This window comes from Haliotis cracherodii, unplaced genomic scaffold, assembly GCF_022045235.1.
Source record: "Haliotis cracherodii isolate W230 unplaced genomic scaffold, xgHalCrac1.p SCAF_11, whole genome shotgun sequence".
Taxonomy (NCBI): Eukaryota; Metazoa; Mollusca; class Gastropoda; order Lepetellida; family Haliotidae; genus Haliotis; species Haliotis cracherodii.
In genome coordinates, this window is record NW_027266266.1 from 46,815,242 (window position 1) to 46,835,392 (window position 20,151).

Below are 20,151 nucleotides of genomic sequence, written 5' to 3' on the forward strand. Positions count from 1 at the left end.
TGTAGCTGGAATAATGCTGTGTGCGGCGTAAAACAACAAACCGACCAACCAAATACGTTGTCTACATTCTGTAAAGCGTATACAGAACCTCGTTTCAACAGAAACATGGTGTATCTGCCATGCCGGTGTTGAAGACCTCGAAGCTGCCCATCATTGTCTCTGAAAGGACGTCTTGATGTCAGACCCGCAGTTTTCAAACTGTTCCGTATCGGTAACGTCGAAAGTCGGATTCCTGCGTCAGCCCTGAAGATGTCCCTCAGTTCTGTTGCAGACATGAATCTTATCCTCAGCGCAATGCTGCGTACATATCTATTCTGCCTGGGAGTAGCCTTTCTAGCCCTTCCTGAACCCTAATTCGTTAGCCGATATCGTACCATCCGTTGGGATATCACACTTTTAGATTTACCAAAGTGTCTGGCAACTGCATTCTGTGATTGGCGAGCATCGATCATGCCTATTGCTCACAAAGTTTCATTTTCTGTCATATTCACTTTTGGGGGCCTTTTCCTTCTTTGTACTAGATCAATGAACGCTGTGTTTGTGACGTTGATTTGCGCATGCCAGTTATCGTTATGTGTTACTGTGGACGGCATACTACTCATGTGCTATGTGCAAAGTTTGAGCGAGTTTGCTATCCGCGTTCAGCCACTGTGTCCCGTGCAACAAAGATGGTCTTATCATTCTTATAGTTGAAATGACACGGGGTGCTCTTATCTAAAAGTTCCTCGTATTCTTATCATGTACCCGTCCTTTCATAGTCTTTTGGTGTTGATTGGACGAAACTATAAATTCTTATGTAAGACAATAGATCTCACCACCCTCGCACCTCCCTCAATTGCTCATATTTACCCATTTTAATGGGGGTGGGGGTGGGGGTGGAGAGAGCGCGGTGGGATTGAGCCAAGGCTGTGGAACTTAATCTCAATGTTGATTTTGCGGATGGTTTCTTACTGCTTGACGGTACAGAAATGAGTGTCTAGCAACCAAAGAGCCATATCAGCACAGGCTCGGTTTTTCAAGGTAAGGCTCTCGGAACGACCGATGTATCGTGTTTGTGTGAGGTGTGTTGGGAAGATCAGCAACCCTGCTTGGATGAAGTCCTTTGCTTGGATGAAGTACTTTGGCCTGAAAAGTGAAACAGAAGGCTTTCTGTTAGCTGCCCAGGGCTAGCCCTTCCCACGTGAAACGACCAATGTGTGACTTTGCATTAAAGTAAACATCAAATGTAGATTATGCAAACACATTGTCAGGGATGCTCACCTTTGGCACAAACACAGCGACGTGATGGCGTAGCTCGAGCCTGTCATTACCGTCTTCACCATCATTGTGGTTTTGACTCAAGAGGTCCTGAATATCTTGAGGGCGTCATGGAAAATGAAAATTCTTTAGAATAGGCTCATACTTCGCCCCCAGACGTATGCAGACCAACAAACCTGAACTTTCTGAAAAATCCAAAGTCAATTATGTCAATGAATTCTCTGTTCCTGTTGACACGAATGTGATTGACAAGATTCAGAAACAAAATGGAAGATATCGCTGACGACATTTCATGCTTGCATCCCATGTACCAATTTGTCAGACTCCCCATTGTTCTCGTTGCCTTAGGTTTAGTACCTCCCAAACTGTTGACAGAGTACCCGAGCATGAGGCGAGGATTGGTTGGTTGGTTTGTTGTTTAACGCCGCACTCCGCAATATTCCAGCTATATGACTGCTGTCTGTAAATAAACGAGTCTGGACCAGACAATCCAGTGATTGACATCATGAGCATCAATCCACGCAATTGGGACTGATGACGTGCATCAACCAAGTCAGCGAGCCTGACCACCCGATCCCGTTAGTCGCCTTTTACGACAAGCATAGTCATCTTTTACGGCAAGCATGGGTTGCTGAAGACCTATTCTACCCCGGAATCTTCAGGGGTCTGAGGCGAGGAACACATCCCTTAAGGCAGTCTGGGCAATACAGAAGGCTCCAGTGATAGGAAGTCCTGGTGGATTCAACTAAGCAGCGCCTCCTGGTAGAAGTTAAGTTCACTGTCTGGGCTAGCCCACTTTGATACCATGCCCAGACACGATTGCTGACATAGACACGTTGTGTGTCCCCCGCCATGGTACAGCTGGAATATTGCTGAAAACCACGTGAAACTATAGTCACTCACACACACTCTGCAAAGGAGAGTTGAGTTAAACATATTTTTTATAGATGTAAAAAATACATTTTTTATGACATTCAACATGTCTTATGAACAGTTATATTTCAATGGTAAAACCTGAGCTAAATGTTTTCCAGCATTTTCGGGGGCAGTTTATGTTTTTACATGGTGCGTATCCGAAAAGTTATCGAATGAGGAAGTATTTTTCTGCAGGTGTAATATACTCCAGAGATTAATGAAAATACGTCCTGGTTTTAATCCACCGATAATTATTGAAATTTGAATGATAACCATAAGAGTGCATCATTATATAATCTGAATATAATTTAAATTGCTAATAACAGTAACCATGGTAACTTTATCAATGAACTGTCAACATTAGATTGCGCCAGGCATTTCAATGGGGAAAGGGGTCGCTTCACAAGTGCACATGTCACTGCAACCCAGCCTTTCTAGGTCGTACATATAGCTATCTCATTAGCGTCAGATCCCTCAGCTATCCAAACATAGGAAACAAATCTATCATTGTGAAGGGCATTCGTTAACGATCGACCTTGCAACAGGTCTAAATGTAAACAAGTCAGTAGCTGCATTCCATTTCTATAGCATGTAACCGAGTATATCTAAATGGGGCTGCACACTATATATACAATCTTACGAAACGACAACTACTATTGTTATACTAGCTAACAGAGTCTCGCATTGTTCACGACCCACTGCTTACAGGCGTACAACTGAAATTTTAATCACGGGCTGTTACAGCAAGTGTCCGATGGACTGCATTACCGTACCTAGACAAGTGGTTGTAAACTATTCACGAATCCTAATAATGATATGCATGAACATGTATGAATCTGTTCGATGAGATTCCAGGTAGACCACAGCGGGGGAACCACAAAGTGATTTTGGCTGGTTGGTTGGTTGATTTTGTTGTTTAACGCCGCACTCGAGCAATATTCCAGCTATATGACGGCGGTCTGTAAATAAACGAGTCTTGACCAGACAATCCAGGGATTGATTTTGGCTGGACGAGCCCACATTTTAACCACTCGGTGACCCAAACGCCCCACCTGGGGTAACGTTTTATGGTATGTTTCTAACTCCTACACGTCTCTACCAGTACATGTTCACCAAGGATCATGTTGCCTGTACCTGTGAACAGTGTGTCAATGTTAATAATTGTATGATTGGTTGGTTGGTTCAAGCTATATGACTGCGGTCTGTAAATAATCGAGTCTAAACCAGACAGTCCAGTGATTAATATCATGAGCATCAATCCACGCAATTGGGATCGATGACATGCATCAACCAAGTCAGCGAGCCTGACCCCCCGATCCCGTTAATCGCCTCTTACGACAAGCATCGTCGCCTTTTACGGTAAGCATGGTTTGCTTAATAATTGTATGATACTAAAAATGGCTATCACAGGATGACTATATGATTAGACATGAGAATGGGACTGAATTTGAATTGGTATCAACTGCCAAGAAGTAGTACTAAATCGGGAAGTGACAATTACATTTCCGAAAAGATTAATATTCCTAATCCATGTTCAATTTGTATTATTTTTGCTCCAAAAGCGGACTTGTAAACTGTTTATGTTGGTTGTTGGTTTGTTGTTTAACGCCGCACTCAGCAACATTCCAGCTATATGACGGCGGTCTGTAAATAATCGAGTATATGACGGCGGTCTGTAAATAACCGAGTCTGGACCAGACAAACCAGTTATTAATATCATGAGCATCAATCCACGCAATTGGGATACGATGACATGCATCAACCAAGTCAGCGAGCCTGACCACCCGATCCCATTAGTCGCCTTTTACGGCAAGCATGAGTTGCTGAAGACCTATTCTACCCTGGATCTTCACTGGTCTGTAAACAGTTTATATTACTCAGAAAGTTTATTGGCCCTAGAAAGCCGTGCAGATTCCGGCTAACAACACAGGTCCCCAGCAACATACATGAATGCTGAGTAAGTCAACTATCTGGTTCGGCTGGTCAGACTCGCTGACTTGGTTGATCTTGATGATTATTCTGTTACTCACTGGAATGTCTTGCCCAAGCTCAATGTCATACAACTGGAATATTGACATACTGCCACCATGAGCTGTACTATTGCTGATTGTGGCGTCCTTCAAACAAAGCACAAAGGATAAATTAAACCCTTGGATGTTTTCCAATGTGCATGTTAGTGCTTATCAAGTATCATTTGTCAATGGAAATATTATGACATTTACGCATTGTGGAGAGAATAACCGTCGTACGCCATTACTTGTTAATTAGCGCGGTGTAAAACAACAAACAAACAAACTTCTTCATTACGGCTAGTTCACCTGAAAAAACCTGGGAAGCATACTAGTAAAATTTGGAAATGTCCCACCATAAAACTTGAATGCTGTATCCCTTTTTGGCAGCATATTTTTGCAGGCATCAGAGTCACTAGGCTTTCACACCGACAGGCATCCATGCAGATATGGTGTCAACGTTAGAGGATAATGTTCCTTCATTTTCCACTGTTAGAGGTGGGTAGAGGAGTTCAAGAGAGAGACAACCTTGAAGATCAGGAAAACCTACAACCACCACTGAGGAGGTTGATAAAATACATGATACGATGATGGTTGCTCGACGACACAACACAAGTTATGTAGCTAGTATATTTCTCGTGAGAGATCTCAGAACTTTCTGGGAAAGGAACTGAACATTACAAAGGTTTCAGCACGCTGAGCTCCAAGGCTTCTGGGTCTTGATCAGCTATGTTCCAGATACATCATCTCTTATGAGACTTGAGAGTCGTTTTGAAGCAGTCAACTGATTTTGTTGAGTGATTTGTACCCATGGTTGAGTCGTGGGCTCACCACTATCAGTCAGAGACAAAACAACAGTTGCAACAGTGGTAACATCGTCACTCCAAAAACAGAAGACATAAAGTCTGTTCCATCAGCTGACAAGGTGATGGTTTCGGTTTTCTGGGATTCCAAAGGAACTTGTGGACTACTTCCTTGAAAGGTCAGACCGTTAATTATTAGGCTAATCTGTTCAGGCAACTGCAAAATGTTGTAACCAGTTTGCACGGGCTAATCGTCACGGAGAGTGAGTCAGTGAGTATGGTTTTACGCCGCTTTTAGCAATATTCCAGCAATATCACGGCGGGGGACACCAGGAATGGGCTTCACACATTGTACTCATGTCGGGAATCGAACCCGGGTCTTCGGCGTGACGAGAGAACGCTTTAACCACTAGGCTACCCCTCGTCATGGAGAAAAGGTTAAAAGAATTGTGTGAACTATTGTGAATAATAATTAGCAAGCAACGCCATCAACGCAGTCTTTAAAGTTGGGCTATTACGACATTCAGCCACCCCTCGCATATTTTTTCATGAAAAGCACAAGTTAATACTGTTTGTTTGGTGATTTGTTCTATCGCTGAAATAATGCTGATGCGACGTTACATATTAACTCGCTTACTCACTCTATATGACAGCGACTGTAATAAATGGAGAAAATAATGGGTCGGGAAAACCAGTTACAGAAACCAGGAACAACAATCCACGGAACATTGAGGTACGATGACGACACAGAAACAACCAGTCATCGAAACAGGTCACCCGATCTATGAAGTCGTCTGTTGCGACAAGCATACGTTGCTATGGACCTATTGTAACCAGGGATCCACAAGTTGATGCTTTTCACTATTAAATAGAAAAGTCAATAGAGTATAACTAACTTATGCAACGCAAAGCACTATTAACTTGTCGCTGATAATCTATAAGCTATGGTATAATATTTGAGCATACTTCGGGCGTTTGAGGTCTGTGCGAATTTATGCTTTCTCGAATGATCATATCTTGAAAAATCAATGTTCGGCTTATTCAGTATTATAATCCGGTTTCACAGTTGACTTGTCATGGCGTTTCATTGATTATGTCAGTTTCAGCTCGTTTGTCGAGACTCACAAATGTAGACACTGTGTTTGTGCATTCGATGAGACCCACAAGGCCGTGTTCTTGAAATGACGTAACCCCTGACGGATTACTTCCACATTCCCGGGGAAATCCCTGAGAATTCCATAACACGAATATGTAGAAGCTTGTGTCTGATCATTTAGACCCTTTAATCGTGAGCTCAACGTTATATCACACATTGAAAACGTCACAGTTTGACTGCAGGACCGTTCCTGGTGAACAAAACGAAGAAATGCCCATCTAAACTATGTTAGTATCGACTCGATCCGTATCTAGGCTGGCAGTGACTGTCTACAGCAATCTATGACTTTACCTAAGTGCCTATTTGACACATCTTCAATCACCTTTCAATGATCGGCCAATTGATCAATGATGACTAAAACATGTAACCGCCATAGGTTCATTAGCAACTCCCGAAATATCTCCCGTCACGTTTATCGTGTCGGCCATTTTGAAGTCTTGTACTTTATGTAAATGTATTACGACGCGCTGTCATTGTGACTGACTTACTGAGGTAATAATTTTCTAACAGACCTTACTCATCTAATGGTGATGTTATTTGAATACATGTGTGACGTAAGATATTTCTGAAGAGCAAGTTGTGCATCCATACGCTCATGTCACCTCTCTTTTTGAGGAACTATTTTATTCCGCGATATAGCTGGTTGTTGTATGGCTGTCAGTTTAAACATGAACTCACACGTACTAAATAAATAACATTTACCTTTACCTTTGAGGTAGGAAATTGTGATAAAAAATTATAAGAACTGACTTTCCCTTTGTGTGAGTTCACTGGAGTATGAACCTCCATCGAGTGAGTCAATTCTTAATTAGCTGGAATATTGCTGAGTGCGGCGTTGAACAACAAACGAAGCGAAACGAAGGTTTTTTACTCTGCCCCAATCTTTTTAAAGAGCAAAAAGAAGACTACCCAGTCGAGAAACAATATAACTTGCATAATTATTATGATATAAGCAGCCTATGTTTGTTGGTTTGTTGTTTAACGCCGCACTCAGCAATATTCACGTTATATGAAGGCAGTCTGTAGATAATCGAGTCTGGACCAGACAATCGAGTGATTGACAACATGAGCATCGATCCACGCAATTGGGATCAATGACATGCATCAACCAAGTCAGTTATCTTGACCACCCGATCCCGTTAGTCGCCTCTTACGACAAGCATAGTCGCCTTTTACGGCAAGCATGAGTTGCTGAAGACCTATTCTACCCCGGATCTTCACGTGCCCTTTCTTTTATGCGTGAATCTATCATCGAGTTATTGTATAAAGCTTTTGTCTTGTGTTGATCGGTTTGCTTGGATCCGTCAGCCCAAATGTGGAATAAAATTAAAATCATGAAGACAGTCACTTTATTATTTTCGCGGCGAGTCTGCCACTATATGTGCTTAATTGTTGTAAAGATGACCATTTTGGTAAATTTAAACTTTAATGACCACGTTTAAAAAATGAGATTTTGCATGATTATTTTTCTGTTTTTCCACAGACTCTACATATCTTAGACACAAATCCGTAAACCTGGTCATAACAAGGGGCGAACAGTTTGATGACACCATAGAAGAGCGAGAACCAAAGACTTGCTATGATTGACGTAGCCTGAAGTAGTCCGTTCACGGAAGTACTTCTGTGATAAGAGACCCGGACGAGGAACACAACGCCCGGAAAATGCTTGTGACTTCCGTATTCGCATGACAGATATCGGTATCAGACATCGGGGGGCAGCCTCTAAACCACTTCAGCTGAACTCCATGTCGTTAACGAGTTTCAACATGCGGAATGAGATCATGTTCGGTTTCTTGTAGTTCCAATACTGTAAACTATGCTTGTCGTAAGTGGCGACTAACGGGATCGGGTGGTAAGGTTCGCTCACTTGGTTGATGCATGTCATCGATCCCAATTGCGTGGATCGATGCTCATGACATCAATCACTGGATTGTCTGGTCCAGACACGATTATTTACAGACATATTTAGCTGGAATATCAAGACAGATTACAAGATGGTATGTTTTCAGCATTATGTTCGGTAACTTATTGCGCATTTCGCACATGACGACAGCCTGTATTTAATTGTGTCTAGACCAGGCGATCCATTGATTGATAGTATGAGCATTTTGTTACAATAACACATAATTAATCATGTCAGTGGACCTGACTACCACACTTAGTTTAGCATAGGTTGCTTGGGACCTGTTCTAAACCGGAATTTCGCACAATTTTAAGTTTACAGTGATTCGTGACTGCGTGTTTTCTGTTAGTTTTATGACTATGAATACCCGTGTTTTTACTTTTTTCCTATACATTTATATAAGTACAACACCGCCTGTTGGAGTTCCATTAACATAATGTATTTTTTAAGAGGCGACACTTATCGGTACATTGACCTATGACCTATTGACCCCGTCTCTGGAACTGCGGACATCTCTGGCTTGTTCCCTCCGTGACCAGAGGACTTAAGATGAGGAGGTATCATTTTTAAGATCAATCCTATTTTCGAATTACAAACTTTATCAAAACAGCGATAAGCATAAAACCTCAGGGTTTATATGTCGGTTTATATGTCGGTGATGAGTGAATGAGTTAAGATTTATAGTCACATCGGCAATATTTCAGCCATATCATGACTAAATCAAGTTGTACATTGATAATACATAAATATAGACATTAAAATATGTCGACAAAGGACAGTAATAACACTAGACTATCACAGATGTAGATTTTAAAACTAGCATATCATAATAAAATTCATAAGAATTCATAACAGTACACAATAAAAATGGGCTATAAGATCACCAATAACCAAAGGTAGGTCACCATACTAGGTACCATGGGGACTTACGATACTTCTGCTACCTACATGGTAACCCAGCAGGATTTACACCATCGTTCTGGCTACTGGTGATTGTCAGTAAGTTTAAGCCAAATCATTTAAAACCACAAGAATTCTACGATTAAAAACATGGAAAATGAAAAATACTTTGAATGAAATAAGACTTATGTAACCTCTCAGGGATGGTGATGAGTTTCTATACATTGAAAATGTGTATGCCGGTTTCAAAATTCCATATTGTGTAAGCAGTCGTAAATCACGTGAACAAAATTAATCATATCAATAACGGTGAGTGAGTGAGTTGGGTTTAACGCCCCCAACATTATTCCAGTTATATCACGGCGTGTCAGCTTAATGTGGGAGGAAAGCCCGAAGCGATGCAGGTCTCAGACGTTTACCACTTCGATGAAACCGCACGGGTATGGTGCTGACAAACCTAGAATCATAATTGGGTCGAACTAGAATTCGAACCCACAATCATAGGTTTCTGGCGTGTCCAAGGGGCGCAACTCTGCACAGCGAAACGCGGCGCTTAAGACGGCTGGGCAACCCGTGCCCCCCATGTCAATAACAGGTGTCAGTTTACGAAAATATGTTTTCTCTCATGATAGTATGTTCAATATATCTTCAATCGTATCACAGTTAGAACAACAGTATGTTTAATGAGTGAGTATGTCCCGTGAAGATCCGGGGTAGAATAGGTCTTCAGCAACCCATGCTTGTCGTAAAAGGCGACTATGCTTGTCGTAAAAGGCGACTAACGGGATCGGGTGGTCAGGCTCGCTGACTTGGTTGACGCATTTTATTAATCACTGGATTGTCTGTTCCAGACTCGTTTATTTACAGACCGCCTTCATATAGCAGGAATATTGGTGAGTCCGGGGTCAAACAACAAACAAACAAACAACAATGAGTGAGTATGGTTTTGCGCCACTCTTAGCAATATTCAAGCATTATCACTGCGGGAAACACCAAAAATTGGTTGGTTTCACACATTGTACCCATGTGGGGAATCGAGCCCGCTTTAACCACTGGCATACCCCTCCGCCCAGATGATTTATGGTTATGGTTTAATATCGTATTACAGATAACGTTATTATAATTAAGTGTAATAAGGAAATTCACGGTGGTACTGTATAAACTACACATGATAGGATACAACTTCCCGGTGTGTCAGAACTTGCCTGTTGCATGTCCGGGTTATAACTAAAGATTGGTTTCTGTTTCTGTCCCAACAACAGGATCCTTTGTTCACACACTGAAGGAACAGGCCGGCCTTTGAAAGAGGCATCAGGCTATGGTCTGCTGACATGCACATTTGCTCCAAGCATCATTGTGTTTCTTTTCCGACCTCTACAGTAAACTACGGTTATAACGAACTCAAAGGGACCACTAAGTTTAGTGCGTAATACCCGTAGTTCGTTATAAGCATATATACAGTATATATACAACAAATGGCCCGGACTAAAAAATAAGTTCGTTATGTCGGTCAGTTCGTTATAACTGTTCGTTATAAACGTTGTTTACTGTACATGTATATCTATCTGGAATCTAATTATTACCCAAAGCACATTGACCCAACCAGTCACAACGTCTCCATATAGATTAGACACCCTTGTCCGTGATACAGCTAAAATCTTTTCAGTGTAAATCTACATTCCTTTAGTCAGATAGCTGTTTAAATTAACTTTACATTTCGTTTCAGGGGCAAATACGTTGATACCCTTTGCTATCAGAAGAATCTGTCTCATACACCCCTGATTAAAGATGTGTCTGCATCCGCAAAATACACATACATGTATGTTTAATGCATTCTACAGATATTCTACACATCAAACCACCCCATCGATTGCTCGTGAGTTCATCTGTCAATTTAACGCGACACACCGTTCCCAAATAAAAACACAATTGATAAACATGCAAGACCTATACATTAAGCCACACTGGATGATTCGAAAGTTTGATTATTTTACAATAACCGCAGATTGTTCGTGAAATTCACATCTACACTCAAAATGAAAAGCCAGGAATGTGCATCCCGTCTGAGATATTGTATAGATCGCGATTACGTTTCATGTACCGAAATTTTCTTTCTTTCCCTTGAGAGATGGGATTTGGCCGTATTATCCATATTCAACATAACATAAACAATTACGTTTCAAACAGTGCTTCCATTTCTACGCTTATATACCATATTCTAAGAGCAATATTCCTGTTGAATTTTTTTATCACAGATGTTTTAAATCAAGTGTACAACTCAAAACAACTGTTATACCAATTGATAACACACAATCTGATTTGACCCTTGAAGATCCGGGGTAGACTAGGTCTTCAGCAACCCATGCTTGTTGAAGAGGCGACTAACGGGATTAGATGGTCTAGCTCGCTGACTTGGTTGATGCATGTCATCGATCCCAATTTGGTGGATCGATGCTCATGATAATAATCAATGGATTGTCTGGACCAGACTCGATTATTTACAGACCGCCGTCATATAGCTGGAATATTGCTGAGTGCGGCGTTAAACAACAAACCAACTACATCTGATTTAATTCAGATTTACATTCTGAGATGCAAAAAAATATAGTACAACAAATTGGAACTTGTTAATTACAAACGATTTAAACAGGCTTATGCATTGATGTAAATACCATGAACAATAGCCATGTAACATGTGTGCCTATAACACATTACTGTTTGTTTGTTTTTTTGTTTTTTGTTTAACGTCGCACTCAGCAATATTCCAGCTATATGACGGCGGTCTGTAAATTATCGAGTCTGAACCAGACAATCCAGTGATTGACAGTATAAGTATCGATCCACGCAATCGGGATCGATGACATGTATCAACCAAGTCAGCGAGCCTGACCACCCGATCCCGTTAGTCGCCTTTTACAACAAGCATAGTCGCCTTTAACGGCAAGCATGGGTTGCTGAAGACCTATTCTACCCCGGAATCTTCACGGGTTAACACATTACTGACATGATGCATTGACATCATTGCCTGAGAGCTTTCTATGTCAATATGTTACTCAGGACAAAGGGTCCAAACCAAATGGTCGTGACAAATTCAAGAATCTACCCTCATGATTCACTGTACACAATAGCAAAGACATGAGTTTGAAAAAAACTGTGCCTGTCTTGCTCTTCCATGAATGAGTAAATGGCATACAATCATGGTGCGTAAGATTAAATATTACGATATATATACGAGTAAGTCTCGAATATCTGCCTAAACAGATTCCATATGGCGGAAAGAGTCATGAAAATATTATACATGGGTCACTGAAAATCAGTTCGCGAAAAGGGTAAGCATGTGCTACTTTATCGGTAGCATCATACATGCTACATTAACAAAGAAAGCGCTTGCTTGTTTGACGGCGCACTGCCGCCAAATGACGGCGGCTGTAGATATTCAAGTCTGGACCAGACAATATAGAATTATACTCAACGATCCTAGCCGAGTACGATGCCAAGCTATCAGGCAAGTCCCCATGCCTGAACATCCGACCCATTAAAGTCAATGCCAAAGAGTAAGGAGGGTTGAATAATCCATGTAATTGTCATTACTTATGGGACAGCGCCGCGCATCATGCAGACAAGGGCGTGTCTACAGTACAGACTTCTGGAATGACATAAACAGGATTTTTAATGGTTAATTAAAGCTTAATTGGTAGCAGTTTTATCAATGCCAGTTGCCTTTCAATAAAATTTGAAAAATGTACATGCTCTATGTACCAAGGCAACGGACAAATATCGCCATAAACAGCAGTTGCTCGGTATACTGGTATATTGCTCGAAATAGAGGTAAGTTCACGATTGGAAATCGAAATCATCCCTCTTTTGGAACAGCTTGATACAGAGGTTGCTATCATTTCCAATAATTATTTAAACACACCGAATGTTGTTTGTCGGGTTTTTGTCCCCCTGATTTCTACATCGGATGGATAGATGACTTAAAGATAACCCTTTTATCATGGCATTGCTGAAAGATATGAGGTCATCTATATATCTGGAACTGAGGTTGAACTTGTTTCTTGGCAACGTGTCATTGCCTTGATTTATCTAATTTAAAGTAATAAAGCATTATTCGTATGAAGTGAGATGCAGTTAATACCCATGTTATATTTCTAAATTTGACAAAGATATTGTCAATCAGGAAATACAGCAACTCACATATTTGCGTTATCTGGATATATCTAAGTAGAGTTACTGTCAGTTTCAACGACTTTCACGTATTAAATATTGTGATAAAATTAAATGACGGAACTCCTTTCTTGGAATTGGAAGCTATAGTCCCTTTGTTCAGTCAATTCTCTTTCAGTTTAACATTAATTCGGAATCATAAACCGTGAATATGGTTCTAACAGTAAAAGCTTATTTGAATACATGAAGTTCAGGAATATGCGTTCAGGGAATATTATGAGGTGAGATGAGGTGAGGTGAAATTGGGTTTAACGTCGCGTCCAAGATTATTCCACTTATATACGACGTGCATGCACGTGTGTGTGCGTGTGTGTGTGTGGCTGCTTGTACTAGTCCGGACTGATGCCGATTTATAGTGCTAGCTCACTGAGATACCATGCCGCAGTTTAACATCAATACCCCACGCAGACACAGTATACTGACTCCGAGCTGACCAGTCCTTGTTTTAGCCCCTTAATGCCGAGCGCCAGACAGGGTAACAACAAACATCTTTTAACGTCTTTTGGTATGACGCGGCCGGGGATCATACCCCGGACCTTCCGCTCTCAGGGCTGACGCTCTACCACTAGACCACGGAGGCGGTCGGGAATATTATGAAGACTGGAAAGGTGTGTGAATGTCATAGGGAATTCGAAGCATTGTTATTCATCAAAACGCGGTAGGCTTCATCAGTACACCTAGTGCACAGGTTTGTCTTTCTGATTCTGCATACACACGACAGCCTAAGTTCGATTCCGTTCATTGTGTATTTGTAGCCATAACATTTTCAAATTATATCTGTATTATCATTGGTTGAGAAAGGGTCAAATGCACTGCGACCCACCCTGCCGTGCAGCCAGACATTGTATTGCCCTGCGATTAAGCAAATGAACTCAAAGGAGATAAACATTGTCAGCCAATCAGCATCAATTATTACAAACTGAAATTGAAATATTCTTGTTTTCATTTCTTGGTTTTCATCGCCCTCTGCCATGATCAATATCAGTTTCTTTGGTTCCAAAAACCTGATATTGCCCTTATGAATGGTCAACAATTGATTAATGTATTGTTTCCAAGTTCATCAAATATTACAGGAATGTGATGCTGCAGTTCAAGTCCTTCACCACAAGAGCTACTTCCGTGGATACGGAAGAGTATCAGACTAAGAACTACGACCTCCAAACATATACTTTTAGTGTTAGATCTTGTTATAAATGCACCACAAGTACGTACGTGTATATATCTTCTGATGACCATCATTATAAATATATGGGTCTCCATCCACATGACATGCATTGGTATTGTATGTATCAGTGACTGTGCTTGCGTATAATTGATTCAGCAGAATCGGGACTAAAATAAACCATGCCAAAAGGTATAACGCCAAGGACTTTCCTAAGTCAAATTCAGGGTTGCCAGTTACTCTTGCATGCATAACTGGAAGGTACGTTTCAGGTTCCCATTCACACGGGACATTTACATGCTATGTTTGTGCTTGAATGCATCACAAACTTGGCTTCTGGCACACCGTTTCAGATTGTTGATTCACGAGTTTGGTGTTTGTTTGTTGTTAACACTGCACTCTGTAATTTTCCAGGCGTATGACGACGTTTTGTAAATAAACGTGGTTGGACCGGACAAACTAAATATTGATATGAGCAACTTCCCAAGTCGTCAACAAAGATTTCGACCCTGACCACAAATCCATTTAGTGAGTGAGTGAGAGAGCTGGGTTTAACGCCGCTTTTAACACTATTACATTTATATCACGGCGTGTCAGCTTAATGTGAGGGGAAAGTGAGTGAGTGAGTGAGTTGGGTTTTACGCCGCTTTTAACAGTATTCCAGTTAAAGCACGGCGTGTCAGCTTCATGTAGGAGGAAAGCCCCAAGTGATGCAGGTCTCAGACGTTTACCACTTCGGTGAAACCCACGAGCGCGGGTATGGTGCTGACAAACCTAGAAACATAATCGGGGCGAACCGGGATTCGAACCCACAATCATAGGTTTCTGGCGTGCCCAAGTGACGCAACTCTGCACAGCGAATCGCGGCGCCTTAGACGACTGGGCCACCCGTGCCCCAACAAATCCATTTAGTCACCACGTACAAGCACAGGATCCGTTCTGATCCGGATTTCCAGTATAACATACGAGTCAGAAGTATGAAACTCCAGTAGTGATATTGCTGGGTCATTGCTAATGCGATGTAAAGGCAGACACAAAATATGTACAAATACAAAGAAGGGAAAATACTAACATCAATATTGGCAAGATATGAACCACGTTTCTTCAGGTTTGCAACAGTAATCGTTGTGAATGAGATGCTCCATTCTACGTCTCCAGTTCTGAATTTAGTTCTGCTTTGCTAAACACTTGACCTCTTTCTCAAACATTTCCCGTAGCAAAAACAACTGCCGTTGTTTGTTTTGTTGTTTTTGTTGGTGTTATTTAAATTAGCGCTGAAGTAGTAATATCAGATGCCGAAAATGACAGCGACAGAATGCAGTTTGCAAAATTCAAGGAATATCCCAGTGTCCTGCAAATAATAATGAGTGAGTGACTGAGTATGGTTTTACGCCGCTTTTAGCAATATTCCAGCAATATCACGGCGGGGGACAGAAGAAATGGGCTTCACACATTGTACCCATGTCGGGAATCGAACCCGGGTCTTCGGCGTGACGAGCGAACGCTTTAACCACTAGGCTACCCGACCGCCCCCTTGCATATAATATGATCTGGACTGGGCACACCAGTGATTGACATTCAAGCCATCGCGGCACGATTACACCCAATCAGCAAAACCAAAGCGCCCTTCCATCCACTGTGTTGATTTTTCCATCACAAGGGATAACTATTTCAAGGTTAAATCTATGAAGGATCTTTTCAACACTATTAGTTCTCATTTAATTATTGCTTTTTTAAAGGAAATTGAATTGCTCCATAGGTTTTGATTGTTATGTTTTGTGGGTAAATAAATGCATTTTATAATTGGTTGAATTAATCAATAACTGAGATTGTTGGTGGCTCTATCCTCGAAGCAGGTTAAAGTAGTGTAAAATTATTGTCCCCCTGAGAGGGTATGTAAGACCACGTCTTTCAAGGTATATTTGTTTCTTCCACCTTTTAATAATAGTATATATGTTATTTTACTGTTTGGCTAAATTTGTCACTCGTCGTCATCAACTGAAGGGATGATGTAAATCCGACTGGGGTCCATGCAGGTAGCAAAAGTACTGTAAGTCTCCATGGTCCCCAGCGCGGTGATCAACCTTCAGTTGGTGGCGATCTATAGCCTGTTTTTATAATGTGTTGTTAAATGATTAGTTAGTTCTCTAGTTTTACTTGTTCTCAAACTAGTTTTACGAAATTCTGTGATGTACTAGTTATTGTACTGCTCTTTGTCAGCAGAATTTTATATAGTTTAATATATATTGTTCATATCAAATTTTGTTTCGTCAAGATATGGCTGAAATACTGCCGATGTGACGTTAAACTTTAACTCACTCACTCACCCAACCCCTGCTTACGACAAGGATGCATAATATAGTGACAGGCAATTGAATGAAAACGCACAATCATGTTTTCAAACATCGGACAAGATTCGAACCTGTACAACGACATTGTTTGATTATTTCACGCCTTAATATACAGCACGTCTTCTGTTGACATTTGCAAATTGCAACTTGCTGATGCTGATAGTGTTATTCATCTATTTACCTTTCCTTTTACAACAATGCATCTTAGATTCTCAATTGATTACAAATCATCTATAATTCACCATGCGTAAATATTTGAACAGTATACATACGGTGTACAACTGTGTACATTGCTGGTATATAATATAATCTGCTCACTTCCATGTACGTTCGAGGTTCTTCACAATTTATCAATATGAGTTGTTTATTTTTTCAATTATGAAGGAGGCAACCTACTTTGCTTTTATCAAAGGCACTAACTACTCGAAATAACTACTCGAAATAGCCTTTTGTATTCTGACGGTAATAGTATTGATTTGTATCCGTGTATCAGCATATGAATATCCACGTACTGTTGACCGCTTCATGACATATGCTCAGTTGAAAAGAAAAGACATGATTCTAAAACATCTGTCCTATCAGACCCGTGAAGATAGGGTAGAATAGGTCTTCACAACCAATGCTTGCCGTAAAAGGCGTCTATTCTTGTCGTAAAAGGCGACTAACGGAATCGGGTGGTCAGACTCGCTGGATTGGTTGATGCATGTCATCGATCCCAATTACGTGAACCGATGTTCATGATATTAATCACAGGATTGTCTGGTCTAGACTCGATTATTGACAGATCGCCGTCATATAGCTGGAATATTGCTGAGCGTGGCGTTAAACAACAAACCAAACCAAATTTGACCTATCCCAGACAAATCCATGCAATAACAGCGATGACACCAGGTGTTCGAATAATGAGTATCTACACCTCGGAGTCACCATACACCTGTAACCATGTGCCATAGGAGTGTATTGTGCGATTTGTTATTTCACCCAACTGAACCCGTCTGACTATTGATCTGTAATCCTCAGTGCATTGTTCTTATTCCCATTATCAAACAATTCAATCGATTTTCCCAATTGTCAGATAGCTGCCTTTATTTCCCAGCCATGCCTATTCAAGTGTTTGAAGCTAATTGCAAACTGTCGACGATAAACGTGGTTGATGCTGACAATGCAAGAAGTCATCGAAAATGTAGTTCCACTGTTTGCATAATACTTCATGTAAAAGTGATCTCATAGTAAACATATAGACGACCTTCACAGCGATGACAAACATTTATCAGGTTCAATATCTGTTCCCTCATCTGAAAATGCGTCAATCACGAAGAATGGCAAAACAGCCCTGCACAGTGACGTCATGCATACAATAGAATATAAAACGCCGGTGAACAAACATTCTCGCTTATCTGCCGAAACAGATTCCATTGGAGGAAAGGGAAAAATAGTGTGGACAATTATATGTACAGACTCCTGAAAAGGAGCGATGATACCAGGCGTTCGCGAAAAGAGCAAGCATACACTTGCTCTTCCCGAATAGGTCTTCAGCAACCCATGCTTGCCGTAAAAGGCGACTATGCTTGTCGTTAAAGGCGACTAATGGGATCGGGTGGTCAGGCTCGCTGACTTGGTTGATGCAGGTCATCGATACCACTTGCGCATGATATACATCACTGGATTGTCTGGTCCAGACTCGATTACTTACAGATCGCGGTCATATAGCTGGGATATTCCTGACTGCGGCGTAAAACAACAGCTCTTCCCGCAGTGCCCGCCATTCAATTTCAAGTAACATGATAATGAGGGTAAATACATTGCAACAGATGTTTGAAGTACCGCATCCACTAAAATAGAGGTTTCGAAACATTTGTATAACTGCAACGAGAATATTGGTTTCCGCGCTATCCGGGCATGTATTGTTCCACTGGTGTATTGCTATTAAATCGTTAAACATGCACGTACATGACGCTCCATCATTAATGTTGACACACATCGTTCGGAACAATGGGTATGAAATTACCGATTATTTCCATACTCAAATCAAATATCGTATACAATGCTATAAACAGATGCAAGGACACACCGTGTCAGCCCTCAACTTCAGCTGCAAGATGTTTTCAACTTACAGGCCATGGAAAATGAACAATTGGCTTGTCTTTGTGACCTCTTCGCGAACACTTGGTATTATCATTATTTCATAGTTTCTCATAACCAACAGAAGAATTCTTGATTCTGACTGGTTAAAAAGAGGTCTCCTTTTCCCCACTGATACCTCTTTTAAATTAAGCGTGTTCACATGCAAGCCGTGCATATAAAACCATCGATATATCGACAGTTTACGCATCGATGCATATAACAATGGCTGCCGGAAACCTGTTTAGAATATTGTATACGTTTGATATCAGAAGAAAAGCTTATGATATAGGATGAAAACTATTTCAGAGAACACACACTCAAGTAAAATACACACTATCCACTCTGTCAGAGTCAAATAATCATCGGTCATAAAAATTAGCAGTCTCTCTCATATCGGCGTACACAGCTTAAAACGGTATTCAGCCTAATTTCAGGATATTTCTGTTGGCAATGGCTGTGCTAGAAGGCTCATTTCCGCAAGTACTAGTATATCATCAGCTTAATGTTGAACATAACTACAGATCAGGATTGTCCTCTGGGTTAATATCGTTTGTAAATAGCACTGTCACCTATTTGGCAGCCATGGACATCGAAGTGAAACGGAAGTAAATTTCAGCCAGGTTCAAGTTCGGAGTGGAGAGATAGTCGTTGGTAATATGCATTACTGTTGGGAGATATTCAGAACCAACTTCTGCACAAGTACAACTTCGAAGTACCTAACCTCCTGTTATTTAATGAAGTTTGTTGGAGACATATCTTCGTTCAGCTATTTTTTTCACTATTTCTATAACCTGTCACAATGGGAAATGTCATGTTGATTTCCAAGAATTGGCTTGTAATCGTGATTTCCAAAAAAATGAACTGTCACGTTGTTTTCCAAAGAATGACGTCGTTGCAAATATGCAACAGGTTGCGATGAAATTTGATATATTTCCTTTGGAGGGTTTCGTCGATTGCTGTCAATGTCGCACTCAGCAATACTCCAGCTATATGACGGCGGTCTGTAAATAATCGAATCTGGACCAGACAATCCATGGATTGACATCATGAGCATCGATCCACGCAATTGGGTTCGATGACCTGCATCAACCAAGTCAGCGAGCCTGACCACCCGATCCCGTTAGTCGCCTTTTACGGCAAGCATAGTCGCCTTTTACGGCTTTTGAAAAACTATGTATGTAACAACTATTTTGAACTTTTCAAGAATGTATGTAAACTTTATTGAACTTGATTACTTTGTTACACGTGTCACTACTTGTCACAAAGATCGCTGACTGATCTACCCATGTGTAATTACGCGTTCCAAAAGATTGCCGTTTTGAAGCCGTTCTTGTCATCACGATA